Below are 14,955 nucleotides of genomic sequence, written 5' to 3' on the forward strand. Positions count from 1 at the left end.
CAACCAAACAACCCAAATTCCACTTATTTTTCCTTTACCTTTATTTAAAGCTTCCATGTTTTCACTGAAGTAATCATAGTCTCTGAAAACCATAAACAGAAAAAGAAAGTAATGTAGAAGCATTTCATCAATGTGGTGCTAGCTGTTCAAGATGGATTTGAAAGCTTCTCTCTTGGGATCTATTCAAGAAACCACTGCTGTGTTACGTATACCTAACTTTTATTGTGTATTTCTATATAATTACATTTAAGGAAGGGAAGCTAATTTTGTTTCAGATCTAATTTTATGTAATAAATTGATCAAACTACTTGGCTAGTGAGTAGAAATATCCCATCTTATTTAATCATCTAAATGTGTATTTATTGTAGGTGAAGTACATTTACTGTAATTCTTTATATGCATGTACTTAAATTAAAATGCTATGGGTTACAATTTGCTGGTGGTATGAACTGGAAAAAAAAAGATGTCCTTAGGTTTCCAACACCTGACTTAGCAGTGTAGTGATCATCTCGAGTTCTATATAAAATTGCTTGGTCTTCTTGTCATGCATTTTCCATTTAAGTCAGGGGAAGTTGTATAGCTAAAATCACACTGAATTCATTGCAAATCTAGGGCATGCTTAAAGGGCACTTCATCTGAGCAAAGAAATCATTGCTTTGACTGTGGCTATGTTAAGTGAGAGATGGAAGTGAATAGCTTTTAGTTTATTGCTCATTTGAAAGCTGGAGGGAAAAATGGCCTTTGTCTACCTGCCAAGCTCTTCCCCTCCCCTGCCCAGACTTCCTAAAAATGCTTATTTGAAATCTTGGCAGCAGTTACCCTTGATTTCTTTCAGGAGCTTTTACATTTTGGGGGTTTTTTTTGTGTGTGTGTGTTTTTTTTTTTTTAAATCAGCTTTTTTTGTTTCTTTATTTCCTGTAATAAATTTTATCTATTTTTAAAAGGTAATAAGTAAAAAGCTAATGTGGCTTGAAAACAGGCCCCAAAGAAAAAGTTACTTATTGATAATTTGATCCTTAATCCTAATATATACTCTTCAGTTTCTCTGTAAAATTATAAATGAACCTCTTACGTTTCCTTAGGTAAACTTTGAAAGTCCTACCTCTATGTATATACTATACTGACATGTTATTGAAGATGCAATAAGATTGTGTCATAATGTTGAAAACCAGTAATTGCAGCTTGTAGCAAACTTTTCATCTGTGGATATGACATCTTATTGTTATGTAATTAAAAAGGGAAAATGAATTTATGAAGTCTTTTGTTACCTTAAACAATAGTGCATTTGATGCATTAATTAGGCTGTGTTTGCTCTGAGACCAGCAAAAGAACAGAAAATATCTGTTGTTTTCATGGCAGATGATTAAATAACACAAGCTTTTCTTAGTAGAAGTAATCGTGGGCTTATTGTGATTTTGCATTTATTCTGTTTTTTGTCTTCTCATTTATTTGGGAATTTTTCAGCTCTTGGCAACACCATGGATGTCAAGTAAGCAATTCTTGGAGATTTTCTTGAGAGATCTGTTTTTATGCAGGAGGGAAAAAAAAAGTTTGATTTTTTTTCCTTCAAAGCTGCGTTACAATAAAGGACTTTCTGTATTCAGCAGTTCCAATTAAAGGTATAGCTAAGTAAACCTGAAATCTTGCAAAGTCCTGCAACTCATTGCGAGAACAAATGCAAACACTTTCTGAACAGTGTGTCCTGCTAGGTGATGTCGTGAATATGTCCACGTACTTTGCCCACATAAGATAGCGTTACTTCCTTAGAGTTTTAAATAGCTCTTATGTTTGCTCTTGAGTGACTGCTGATACCAGGAGAAAAGGCACAAAATAGTTTCCCAAGAAGAGAAAAAGAAGTCAGTTTAGAAGAATTCCAATGTTTGAACTGGATTCAGATTTATTAGTGGGTGTGAAACTGAAGAGGAGGTACTCAGGATGATATTAATAACCAAAGGCTCAGTTTAACTCTAAAGAAGTTCAGCTTTGGGGTGGGTTTAGTAATGAGTTCCCAAGCTATGCTTTTGCTGGATTGTGAGAAAATCAAGTAAAGCATTCCCGATACTTAAAGCCCTTTGCTAAGTTAAATATATCCTTATTATTGAAGTGGTCTTATAAAAAAAGAAAAGTCTAGGTTTGGCTAACATAACCCCTCTTCTCTCAATATTTTTACTTTGGGGGTCCTCTCACCTAAGTTCTGATGTCATTTTAGCTATTGTGGTCTTTTATCCTTCTCCATCTAAATTAAAACAACCCCTTAATTAATAAACACTTAAATTCCAAGGATATAAAATAAGCAAGATGTACTCTTTGTGATGGCTACCACAAAAAATGCTGACCAGCAAAAAAGAATGTTGTAGCAACATTATGATTCCTGCTTGATAAAGATGCTACTATAGATAATGATGCTGCCAGATAAATGTCATTAGAGCATGAGGCATTTAGCAAAAACAAATGTCTGACCTCAGCTGATGTGCATATTGATCCAGAAAATTATTTCATCAGGAGTGTGGAAGGTGTTTATTTTTCCATCGAAGTTAAGCACATTAGGATGAGGATTACTTAAGCACTTTAAGAGGATATTCAGGAGAGGTAGTTTCTCTTTTTGTCTTCATGATTAAAGAGGTTGAAATTCCTGGCTGAAGTTGTGTGGTTGCCAGACCCAGGAGTGCCCATTGGTTTCTCTGGGCAGTGCAGCCTGGTGTTGCCAATATATATGTGATGGAGAATTTTGATACGTGTGTAGACTCTGAATGATGCTTAAAGTGCAGTGTACATATAGCAAAAGACTTGCCTATCATAAAAGTATGGGTCTTCCATAAGAAATTACATCCTCTACAGCCAAACTGGGAAGAAAATGGGGTGGTGGTACAGGATTGACAGTTTTCATGAAAGTCAAAGGTCTGATTAAAAGATGGAAGCTTGTGGCCTATAAACCACTGTGACAATATTTCATCATTAATAGGCATTACAAGGTACAGTTTGAAGTAACAGTGATATTCTTGGTTGAAAATAAATTATTGGATTAATACCAGTAATTTTGTAATCTGAAAAATTTGATTTAAGGAGGAAAAAGCTTTCTTCATAATGTGACTTAAATACCTTGAACAACATGCCCATGTTATAGAAAAGACATTTTTAGGAAAGGACTGTCTTAGCAAAACAGCTTTGTCTCCTATTAGTTTACTTTAGTGTTTTCAGAGATATCCTTCCTGAAGTTCAAGGTAAACTTAAAAAATAGAATGTTAAGATTTTTACAGTCCATTGTGTAAGAATATTGTCTGTACAAATTACTTCACAGGATCCAGAATGCAGAATCATTTCTCTCTGTTTCACAAGAATTACAATTGACAAGTACAGTATATGTTTGATTTCCATGAGGTTTTGTTGGACAATATTGCCAGATAAAATTAAGTTTTGAAGTTCATTTTTTGAATTTCTTTATCTCTTTTAAACAGAAGTCAAAAATAACTACTTTAAATGTCTTGGCTTATACAAAACAGGAAAGAGGTAAAACTAGTTTAGCATCCAGTTTAGCTATTTTAATCTTTGGTGTGGTTTATGGAGGATGGAGGTGTTTGGTTTTGATTTTTTTGTTTGTGTTTGGTTCAGGATTTTTTTGTGTGTTTTCCTTATGGTGTTTGGTTTTGTGCTGGTTTTGTTTGTGGTTTGTTTTTCATACAGTGGAATGGTTGATTTGCAAAACATTTATGTTTTTCCTTGGAGGCATTATTTAGTTTAGACAAAGTACCTTTCTGGAAGTAACTGTGCTTCTCCCCATTTCAATCTGTGATATAAAATGTAAGTAGTTAGTTGGATCTTTGGGAAACATTTCATAAGAGTTAATATCTCATAAGGTGATGTGTGCTGGATATGTTTAGAAAATTACAGACACCACACTATTTGTGTAAACCTCTCAGTGGTATGCATTTGAGGTGTTAATACTTCTTGTTAAAAGAGAAAAATGAAGATACTTCCCACATTGCCTATAACTTGAAATACTGGGACGTGAGTAGCATCTGTTCAGTGAACATAGCTGCAGGATGTCATGGCCTGTAGTCAGAAGGAAACCCAGAGAAGTCTTGTGATTCGTTCCGATTATAGCCAGATTTGCTCTTGATTTAATTTCTGCCAGTAGCATACCCCAGAGATAGGCATTATCTGCCAAGAATTCCCTCCTCCTGGGTTCATAGAATGCTTAGAACCCATCAAACTTTGTGGTTGGGTTAGAGAAGGGTAGACAGTGAGTCTCCAAAAAAGACATTGCATCCAGGCAATTGCCAGTTACACTGACTGCCCAGCACTGGGCATTTCACACAGAGTATTGCCAGCTGCCACACAGTAGCAGCACAGCCTAAAAATGTATTGTGCTTTCACCTCCCATGCAATACCATATTATGGAAAGCATGATACAGGTTTTTACTGCAAAGTCCTAGTCTAGGATGTTGGAAGTCACATTTCACTGACTTCTGTGTGTGCCAAAAATACAAACAAGACAGCCACCCCTGACTTACTGATAGTGTGCAGTGTTTTTTGTTTTGTTATTTTTAAAAAAAATAAAATAAAAACCCACAGATCTAGGCTGGACAAATTCAGTTTCCTGTCAGCATTTTATCACTCCAAACAACAAACCTCTGTCAGACACTCTTCTCAAATGTATGCTTTGAAGTTCAGGACCCTTGAAGAGTACTCACCAAGGATGGGGTGATGCTTGGTTTTTCGTCCACTGCCTTCCTTCCCAAGGTAGAGGAGACAGATTTGGCTTTAGCGAGCAGAGGAAGATATATCAGTTATAAAATCAGTACATGGAAGCTTTCATGAACAGTGAATCAATATCCTGGTATTTCCTAAGCTTTTGTTACCTTCGGGCAATAATTTTTTGTTGTAAATTTGGCTGTATTTTTTTAGTATTCCAAGTGCTTTATAAAACATTTCTAAATGTAAAACTTTAGACAATAGCGTAATATGTGGATATGAGTTTGAACTACTTGTTCTTCCCTCTGTAGTAACAAAACTGCTAGTCTATTTGGCAGTGATAACTGCTTTGCTAAGTTGACTTTGAATAGTATTGCTATTTCTTCATTTGCCATAGAAATGTTATCTTCCCAAATAGCACCTGAAATATTTCTAAAATGGCAGATACCATTTAGTTTGAAAGCCAAAGTATCTGATGCTCCTGTAGTTAAAGAGGCTGTGAGTAGTGCATGATAAGCAGAACTTAAATTCCTTGACATTTAGGATTAAAAAAATGGAAATATCATTATAAGTGTTGTGCTCTTTCAGTGTTGTCCGTAAACAGGACACATTGGAATTTGGTATCTAAACTTTATCCTATGATCAGCTTAGACAGGCTTGTAAATTTTTTTGGTTGTTGTTACACAGTGCCTTACCCTTCTTTCGGGAAAACTTGCAAACTTCTCCCTCTGTTGATGATTAGTGCTTTCTGTGGGAAGTTGGGTAGGTCCTCAGCAGAGTTAGCGCTGTTGAAAAAGGAAAAGCTGTTCCTTCTGCAGAGCCTAGAAGATTTGGTCCCACAGCAAATGGGAAGCTGCCTTGCAACATAGTGGTGAGCTTGTAAGAAGAAAAGAGTCCTGCCTAGGCCTCGTAAGAAAAACCAGATACATTGTGAATTTTCTTGCTTTGGGATTTGGCTCAGAAAAGTGACACTAAGTTGCTTTCTTTTGTTCTTGTCTGCTTATTTTCTTTGCTCCTCAAGATTGCCTGGCAGAACATCCCTCACCAAGGCACTCCTTGCAACTCCTGGCCTGTTTTCCAAAACCCCATGCCTTGCTTTTACTCCTCTTTATTGTGCCTTCAAAGTCTTCATTCATCATGTTCCCATTTCTCTAAGTCACGGTCTAGTGCATAATCTCAGTGTGTACTTTGGCAGGGCTGCTGCAATACCGGCTGCTGTTCTCCTGCAGAGGAAAATACCAAAAATGTAAAGTCATTAAGTTATGCAAGCAAGATTTTGAATAAATGAATGTATGCAGAGTGGGTTGAATGACTGTTGATTTAGTGTTACGATGTGGATTTTTTGTGGTCAAGGTCTTGACTTTATTTTATTGATCGTTCACTTTTGGGACAAGGGTAGTCACCGAACAAAGAATGTATTTGAACAACCTTTGTGTGTGATTAATGTGTGCTTGGAATCATTTGCAATGAAATGCTTCAATACGTATCCGTTATTTTTAGAGCCTGTGTTAAAATGGCCTTAAGTTTGCTGATCCATAGATTGTAAGGAAATAGTAAAAAAGTAGACAAAACAGAATGAAAATTAGCTGATCTTGAGTAAGGGCTATATAATATGCAGTTCACTTGTGCTGAATATTGTTTAAGGATCGTCGTGGAAGTCTGAAAGACATAGAAGTTAGAATTGCAATATACATAACATCATGGTAAGCCCAGCTTCCCCCATACTCTTACCAATTGAAAGAATTAGTGTGATATAAATTGGCAATCAGGATGGCTTGTGGGAGCTGGACTCAGTGATCCTTGTGGGTCCCTTCCAACTCAGTCCTTTCTGTGTTTCTGTGATTCTGCAAAAAGTAAAGGACTTCTGAATGTAGGAGTGACAAGTGTAGAAAGGCATCTGGAATAGTGAATATTTGCAGCATGCCTCAAACCTGGGGAAAAGTTTTTCCTTTAACAGGGGAAAGCTTTGGCAGAGCGAGAAGTTTGAGCTTTTTACAGAAACAGAAGTGAGACTTCTCATTCCATTTTTGGAGTTAGGTTCAAATTTCTGTAATTCTTGTATTATAAAAATGTTTGTTTACACACTTTCATTGGGAAAATGTGTTTTTAGAGAGACTCCCATCAACTCTAAGACTTTTTTTACACCTGTTACCTTTCCATGGAAGTGATCAATAACTTTATTACTGAGTTTACTTTTAAGAGCACCACTGACAAAACTACTTTGTAAGAACTTTCTTCCTCATAAGATACTAAAATATTTTTGAGCATGATCAACTGGCATCCTATATTTTAGCAATTCATTTAACATTTATGTGTAAGAATATATATTTTGTGCATCTAAAGTACTCAGCACTCTCATTTATTGAGAACATTTGTTTCCAGACAGGAAAAATAGTAATGCTTTTCCTAATGGGGAAAAATCCTTCTGTTCTCTTAATTGATTGTCTTGAAAAGAACTGGCAAAATTTGGTGTTCGCATTTGGATATGAGTTCTGAGTGTCTTCCTTTTCCTCCCATATAAGCTGAAGAGAGGTACTACAGTACATTTTAAAGCAGAAATTCTGCTGTGATTTGCTAGCTAGTGAACTACTGCTAACACTCCTTCCTGTTTCTCTTCTGTGTCTGCATTTGCTTCACCCTCATATAAAGTAACTCAGAAGGAAAACCATTCTTGCTGCCAGGTATTTCTTGTGGGTGATACTGCATACTCCTTTTTGTGTTCTTGTTCTAATTTTTCTTACTGTCCAGACAGTTCTTTGAAGCAACTTACTTAATATATTAATATATGTCTTGCTGTTATGGATTGATTACTTTTTAAAAATTCTGTTTGCTTATCTTTTCCATCAGCAGTCTCCAAAAGTTCTTGTGCTAAAAATGGTACCATTCTACTTGTGGCAAAATATGAAGTGCTGTGCTGGGTTGATAAAGAGTATTTCTTCAGTCCGTTGTCAATTATTTTTGTCTTCCATCCTTTAGCAGTTGTCTCATACTTGAGAGTTACTTTGGCATTGCCACTGCATTCCCTGGGACAGGGAGAATGAGGTTTGAAGTGCTGCTGTTGTCATCACCCATACATGTTTCATGGGGTGTGGCAAGGTGAGCTGTCCTGGAGAATCCCATGTCACTAGGCTGAGAAACACTAGACCTTGTGAGGAATCTGCTTCCTGAAAAAGCACATAAATAAAACTCATAAATCCCTAATCTGAAAAACTTGAAGCAGGCTTCCCTCACATGTCCCAAGACTTAAGAAAGAGCATTGTAAGAAATCCTCAGATCCTAAGCAGTCCCTCTAGTTATACTGCATCCTTTTGTCTCCTTTGTCTTTTGGAAAGCAATACATTTTCACCTTCTGTTTCCTTTTCTTTTGTTACCTATTTTTTTTCTTTTGCCTTGTCACTTCAAGAGCTTGGATGTGCATCAAATTAGAAAACTCTGGTTTTCTGTTGTTGCTTTCTTAGTACTGCTCTGTGACCATGATGCTTGCTATGGCATTCATTTTGTATTGGCTTTGAGATGTGGCTAGTCCTAAAAGACTGAATTCTAGATTCAGCTTATTCAGCATATGAAGTACTTCCACTGGAGTATTGGAATGACTAGACAATCAAAGGTGGCAGAGAGCCATCTTTAGCAGTCATTAGCTCTGTACAGTGATGAAATTCTTACATGCCAAGAAGAGTTGAAACAGCTGCCTTCTTTCCATACCTTGTCTCAACTAAAACACAGGAGCTGGAATGAGAGAGCTAGTTTCAGAAGCTGTCTGGTTCAAAAGCATGGGCTGTTCAATTTCCAATTCTAAGAAAAAATTACTAGAGAGGACGAAGGTTGAAGTGCTTGTCTGCTACGTGAAGGTATGGATATAACGCAAAAATTGTTGTGGGTTGAGAGGAATATGTTCAGGATAAATACTAGGAAAAATACTTGTCCTTGTGGAAAGCTGCAAGTCCATCATTTGGGTTTCTTGTACGACAGAGGTCATAGCTCAGAGAAGCAACAGGATCATGTTGTCATAGAATCATAAGATGGGTTGGGTTGAAAGGGACCTTAAAAATCATCTGGTTCAAATTTCCTGCCAGGGGCAAGGGCACCTTCCACTATACCAGGTTGCTCAGAGCCCCATCCATCCTTTCAGGGATGGGGCATCCACAGCTTCTCTGGGCAACCTGTCCCAGTGCCTCACCACCCTCACAGTGAAGAATTTCTTCCTAATAACTAATCTAATTCTGCTCTCTTTCATTTTAGAACTGTTGCTTCTTTTCAATTACTACCGACTCTGCTGAAAGGCCTACCTCCCTCTTTATTACAAGCCTCCTTTCAGTACTGAATGGCTGCAGTAAGGTTTTCCTAGAGCCTTCTTTCCAGGCTGAGCCACACCAACTCTCTCAGCACTTTTTCATATGGAAGTTGGTCATTATCACAGTATTTGACAAATTTTGGATGCTAATGATTTTGGAAAAATGCTTTTTTTCCTCAAATAGTGAATGGAATAGGCTGATCAACTGTACCAAGTTTAATTTCATTTTTACAATTATTATAGCAACAAAATCTACAATCACACACATTTAAATATACATGTATTCAAATTAAAGAATTTTAGATCCCTTTAAAAAATAAAAATACATTTGCCAAGCAATAAATTCAAGTAATATCAATGGGAGATCTTTTTTTAGAAAACTAATTATCTAGAGTAGATATCTGTAAAGAACTGCAGAGCTAATTTAACTTTTTAATTTGTATTGCTAAGAAAAAAGCCTGGAAGGAGAAAACAAAGGCCTAATAGTATACTGTAAATGTATATTTTTTTTTTAAGTGTATAAGCCCATGACTTCTAATTTATTAATTATATTAAGCAGAGTAGCTATGGCCATGATCAGAATGAAATCTGATGATGTGAAAACAGGGTCTAAACATTATGCTCTAAGTCATACTAAAATCTGTTCTGCTTAGCAAGCCATCCTTGTGGTATTGCTGAATGTTACCATGGAGCTTGGTAGTTGAAGAAGCAGACAAAGTCATGTAAGAGAAGAATAAAAAGCCAAATGAAGCCTGAATATTAGGTGAAGCCTGTTGCACATTGTGGATGGTGGCCATGCTGGGCTTCCCAATAGAGTCCTGCTTTACCAGCATTTATATAGCTGAGAACTTCTCCCTCTGGTCAAAACGGGAGAAAAAAGGTGTGTTTGAGTTTTTCTCTCCAAGCAGTCCTTTACCATAGGTACCCCGACTTCCAGAAATTTTTTTTTCTCCAAGTTACTCAAACTCCGTGGAAGCAATTGAAAGAGGCGCATCTGTTTCTTGACAGACTGACATGGTTGGTTGAAATACTGCAAATTTCCTGCATAACTGAAGTAGAACTGGGGAGGGAGTTCCTGCCAAATTGTAATCAGGCTGGGGCCTTGAACTGCTTTGAAACAATTTTCCTCCTTTTCCCACTTATCTTCTTTTTCAATGATGCTTTTATGAATTAATGGTGCATGTGTGATTCTTTTATCTTATTAGTACTGCATATGCATACTGCAAATGTCAGCTTAGGTGGCAAGGCCAGGGGAACAGTATGCTTTAGTTCACTGGTTTATGCCTCAATATCCTGTCTAAAGGGGGGCAAAAAAATCTGCATCTGCCCAATTTGTTTATGTTTTTATATTCTGTAAATATATGCCAAGTGAAAAGCTGAAATTGTGGTTCTCATTCAAAATAATTGCCTTTGAGAGGCATTTTTATTTTGTGTTGAAATGTGCATCCTACAACAGGTATTCTTTTTGTGGAAGCTTCAAAATAACATGGTGACATTTAAGTGAGCAGAATATATGAAATTGAAAGAATGTTACTCTTAATACTCTTTTTTTGTCTTTCCCCCACTCCCCCTTTGAAATGAATCAATGTGACTGTGCCCTTCTGTACACACATCTGGTTCAGGATTGGTCTTGTGAATTCAAAATCTGGATTTTAAATTCTATTCTTCTGCCTTCAGTAGTGCTGTTGTGTATCTGGAGTGTCTTCATTAGGGTTGAGAATTTCAAATCAACATCATCTGTCAGAGTACTGCTTTTGTCATATTATCAGTCAGACATTTATGCAAAGTAGCCAAATCAGTTAGGGTCCTTACAAAGTCACCTACGTAGAGGTTTAAAAATATTACTAGAAAAATCTTCCATTTATCACTTTATTCATATAATAGTTGTGTTTTCCCTTCTCCATCCTCCTAGAATATCCACATCACTCTTTCTTCATGTCATCATAGACATTAGTTTCTTCATCTGTTTTGAGCCTGTCAACAAGAAAATTCAAAATTAATTCAAAATTAATAGAAAAATGAACTGGAGGTAAACTTTCAGTATATGCACTGGAATTTTAATGTTATTGGAACGGGATGCCTTTGTAACACTGTCCATCTAGTCCAGTTACCATCTGGCACAGTGGTACAGAGCATAAAAATTTCCTTTGTAATAAAGGAAACCTGATTGCTGGGGAATTTTTTATTTTGCTTTTAAAATTTCCTTTGATGTTAATTTCTGTTCTTGCTAAATTTTCTGGGAGAGAATTTGGCTGTGTCTTGTATGTTTGTATAGTATCCAAGTGAGAGGCAGTTTAAAGAACCCAGTTTGGCTACTCTAGTGTTAAGAACAATTTTGTCCAGCATTTGTAGCTACATCTCTCCTCAGACCGGTGCAGAAATTCACATAAAGCAAATTATTCTTAAGATATGCTAAAAATCTGATGATACTCGCTTTTTGTTTGTTAGAATTCTGTGCCAGACTTTAAGGTGTATTTTTGATTTGCAGAAAAGAGACTTGTGCTAATTCGTGTATAATGGTGGGTTCATCATGTACCTCAGTGGATGCAATACATATGATCCATGTTTTGAAGTTCCAGTATTTTTTTGTGTTTGTCTGTGGCCTGTCCCTGTGTGTCCATGTGTCGTGCCATCCCCCACCAGTTTTCACTTGATATGTATTCTTTTGGGGCACTGGGTTTTCAGTGGCTTATTTTGAACTTAGGGCAGGAGTATTCAAGAATATTTTTCATCATTTGTGTTTCAAAGTGTAGATTTAAGCATTCTTCCTTTTATATTATTTTTACATCTACCTGGAGCTATTGCAGAAAAGCTGTGGTAAAGTTTATTCTACATGTGAATGGTAAAAATCGGTGCCTAGTGTAAGTGCTGTTTTCTCTGCAGCTAAAGAAAATTATTACTTTATCTGCCTGAAGTGTCATAACCTCGTGTTGTTTAGAGGTGATTCTCACCATGGCCTTGTAGACGTAAATGCTTAACCAGCGCTCAAGTAATTCTCTCCATGTCAACATACTTCAGCTTGTCAGCTGCCTGCCTCACTGTGCTTTGAGTTACAGCATTGTAATCATTACTGCATTAAATCAACACTCTGAGCCACCCTTGCAAATGGAGGTTGATAGGTACCTGCTCTGTTGTGAATGAGAGCGTGTGCCTTCAGTGCATCAGGCAGCAAGAGAAGGGAAATTAAAACTGTGAGAAGGAAAAATGAAGTAAGTGGAAATGCAGAAGGAAAACAAAAGAGAAGGTTGTTTAGCCTTCAGCAGGGATTAGTGATTTATTATTTTAATTTGTAAAAAAATTTAATTGCAAGTGTATGTGTACTGCAGGCCTGCAGGTCAAATTGCTTTGTCAGAGTCTTAAATTCAGCATTATTAAGAAAGCAGCTCTGTGTGCAACATTATCATGTGCTAACATTTTTATTTTCACCTGTAAGATTTTTATAAGATTTTTATTCCCTAGCAGAACTGGTGTAGGATCTTATGCACTGATCAGAGGATTTCTAATCTCATGGAATAAATTCATAGATAGATTTGAAAAAAGCCGAAATACAAATTTATTCAAATTAGCTTAGCGAAGCAAATTTTAGGAGTTTGCTGGAAAGAGAACATCATGTACATCAGAGAAGCAAGTTATGTATCTGATTATTTGAGAATTTGCATAGAAATAAGAAATTATGCAGAAATCAAAACTTAATGTTCATTGGAGTTTGGACAAGGGCAGTAAAGAGACTTGGAGTTACACAAAGAAGGAAATGAAGGCAGAATCTCTTGACATACTCTACTTCAATTGAGATTATGTCTAAAGATTTTTTTTTCTTTTCTTTTCCTCTCTCCTTTTGCATATGCCTCTGAAGGGGATCATTGCTATCCCTTGTATGTGAGACACTGCCCTTTAAATGTGTTTGATAATACTGGGTATATTGAGAATCCATAACACTGATTGATTTTGAAGTTAGTTACTTAATGCATTTTATCTTCCTGAAATATTTGTTTATGCTTGCACCAATAAGCAATGCTCAAGTGGATTTGAACATAAGTAGGACATCATGTGTGTTTTTCTTGAACCACAGCTCGTGGATAAAATTTATGCTAAGGGTAATAAAGTTGTTAGCCTATAAAAAGTGTCTATAGTTATGTAAGACACATATAACATGTATTCTCTTACCCACTTGTAGTCAGAGAATAAGAGAGTAGTGCCAAAGTAATTTTAAAGCCACCCACCGGCAAAGAACCATCATACTACTGTGTATAACACCAGTGAAATGTTTTGGAAAAAGAATACTAAAGTCAAACCAGGAATTATTTTGTACCCTTGCTTATGCCATTCCAAGTGAAATGAATGGTATGGTACTGGCCTTTGAGTTTCACAGGAGAAAAATTAAACAGGCTCTGAATGAATTTTAATCAGGCTGAAATTTATTTCTTGGGAGAAGTACAAAATGTATTAATATTTCTCTTTTTTTAGAAATCACTTTATGTCTTGTCACTGGGTGTGACTTTACTTAAAGATGTAAGATGATTTTACAGATGTTAGATGAGCTTATGCATAAAGAGAGACGATAGAAGGTGCAAAAGTGAAGGGAGAGGCATTAATTGCTAAAGTAGAAATGTTGAGGAGAATTCTGTGGAAAGGTTTATAGGAAGGGTAAATACACATGGGCCTTAGAATAAGGGAAACAAAATCTTCGAATTACAAAGAGGCATAATGAAGTAACAAGGCATTTAGAAAAGCAATGCATGTTCTCAATACTTCAGAATTATTCTGAAATAAATGTAGGAGGATTACAAAGGTAAACATCTGAAAAAAAAGATATGATAGGCAGGTCTATGTTTAAGCTCTCTTGTTGAAATGAACAGCAAATGACACTATAGTGATGCTGTGAAACAGATCTAAAAGGCAGCCGCAAACCTCCACACTGCAGGGACTTGGGACATTGTAGATCAACTTGTGGTGAAGATATAAATAGGCTTGGTCCTCCCCCCTGGTGAAAACCTTAAAAGAAAATTTTACCTGAAAGCTTTTGAGGATCTTTCTTGTCTCTGTGAAGCATCTGACAAATGGCTAGTTAAAACAAATCAAATTAACCATTTGAGTTAAGGATAACTTTAAAATGTTTGTATAATCTTAGAAGAGAAGGAAAATTTATCAGATTTGAGGGTGAGGCACGATTCACAAACTGAGAACCAGGGCAAGGGAGATAGTAAAAGGGCATTATGCAACTCATTAGGGACTATTAGCCTACAAGGTGGTAATGACTTCATGAAGCAAATTGTTGACATTGATGCAGCTAAATCATTAAAAAGTAAAGATACGGCTGCAGTTCACAAACACAGGTTTGTAGCAGACAATATGGGATAGCCATGGAATAAGGAATTGCCACTTAAAGATCAAAAGCAGAAAGGATTGCATTTATACCAAGAAAAGGAGGAAGGGGAAATAAATCAAAGAAACAAACAAAACCCAAAGAAGCTCTGCAAATACAATGAAGTAATAATAGAGAAACCTTCTAAAAATAGGAAATTATTTCTTGTAAAGAGTAAAATAAATAATCAGTGAATTTCCTTTCATTCCAGCTATAGGATAGAAGTATAATTTTGTGGTAATTAAAACCCAAAAAAGCAGAAAATATTTATTTTCCAGCCAAGCTTCTTTCCTTGTAAGTTATGTACTAGGTACCTTGGAAAATGGATTTTTGTGCAAATTACATGACTCATCTATATCCCCAGGGAGTGAAGGAGGGTGGAGAAAGAAAATTATTTCTTTTTATCAGTCTTGGTGATAGAGGAAAGGGAAATACTAGCATTGCACTAAGAAAGCTAGAAAAGTGATTCCATGTAGCTAGCTGAAGTAGCATTACTGTACGCTGCATTTCACCAGATCTGCCTGGCAACCATGTGCAAGTGCTAAATGTTTCAAAAAAGGTTAAATCAAAGCACTAGACTTTGCAGTTGTTAATTATTTCCATTGAGAAG

At 36.3% G+C, this 14,955-nt stretch overlaps 1 protein-coding gene and 1 long non-coding RNA gene across 2 annotated transcripts in view; one reads left to right on the forward strand and one right to left on the reverse strand.

The window, feature by feature from the left end:
- CTNND2 (catenin delta 2) overlaps window positions 1-14,955 on the forward strand; it is a 656,025-nt gene that overhangs the window by 83,498 nt on the left and 557,572 nt on the right. The gene's annotated exons all lie outside the window — the stretch shown is intronic.
- LOC108447763 lies at window positions 18-9,192 on the reverse strand. Its single transcript, XR_001863444.1, has 4 exons — window positions 6,424-9,192; window positions 5,388-5,915; window positions 4,692-4,759; window positions 18-82 (listed from the first exon to the last, which is right to left on the reverse strand). It is a non-coding gene; the product is annotated as an uncharacterized LOC108447763 (long non-coding RNA).

Source organism: Corvus brachyrhynchos, unplaced genomic scaffold (genome assembly GCF_000691975.1).
Source record: "Corvus brachyrhynchos isolate BGI_N302 unplaced genomic scaffold, ASM69197v1 scaffold23, whole genome shotgun sequence".
NCBI classification, from domain to species: Eukaryota; Metazoa; Chordata; class Aves; order Passeriformes; family Corvidae; genus Corvus; species Corvus brachyrhynchos.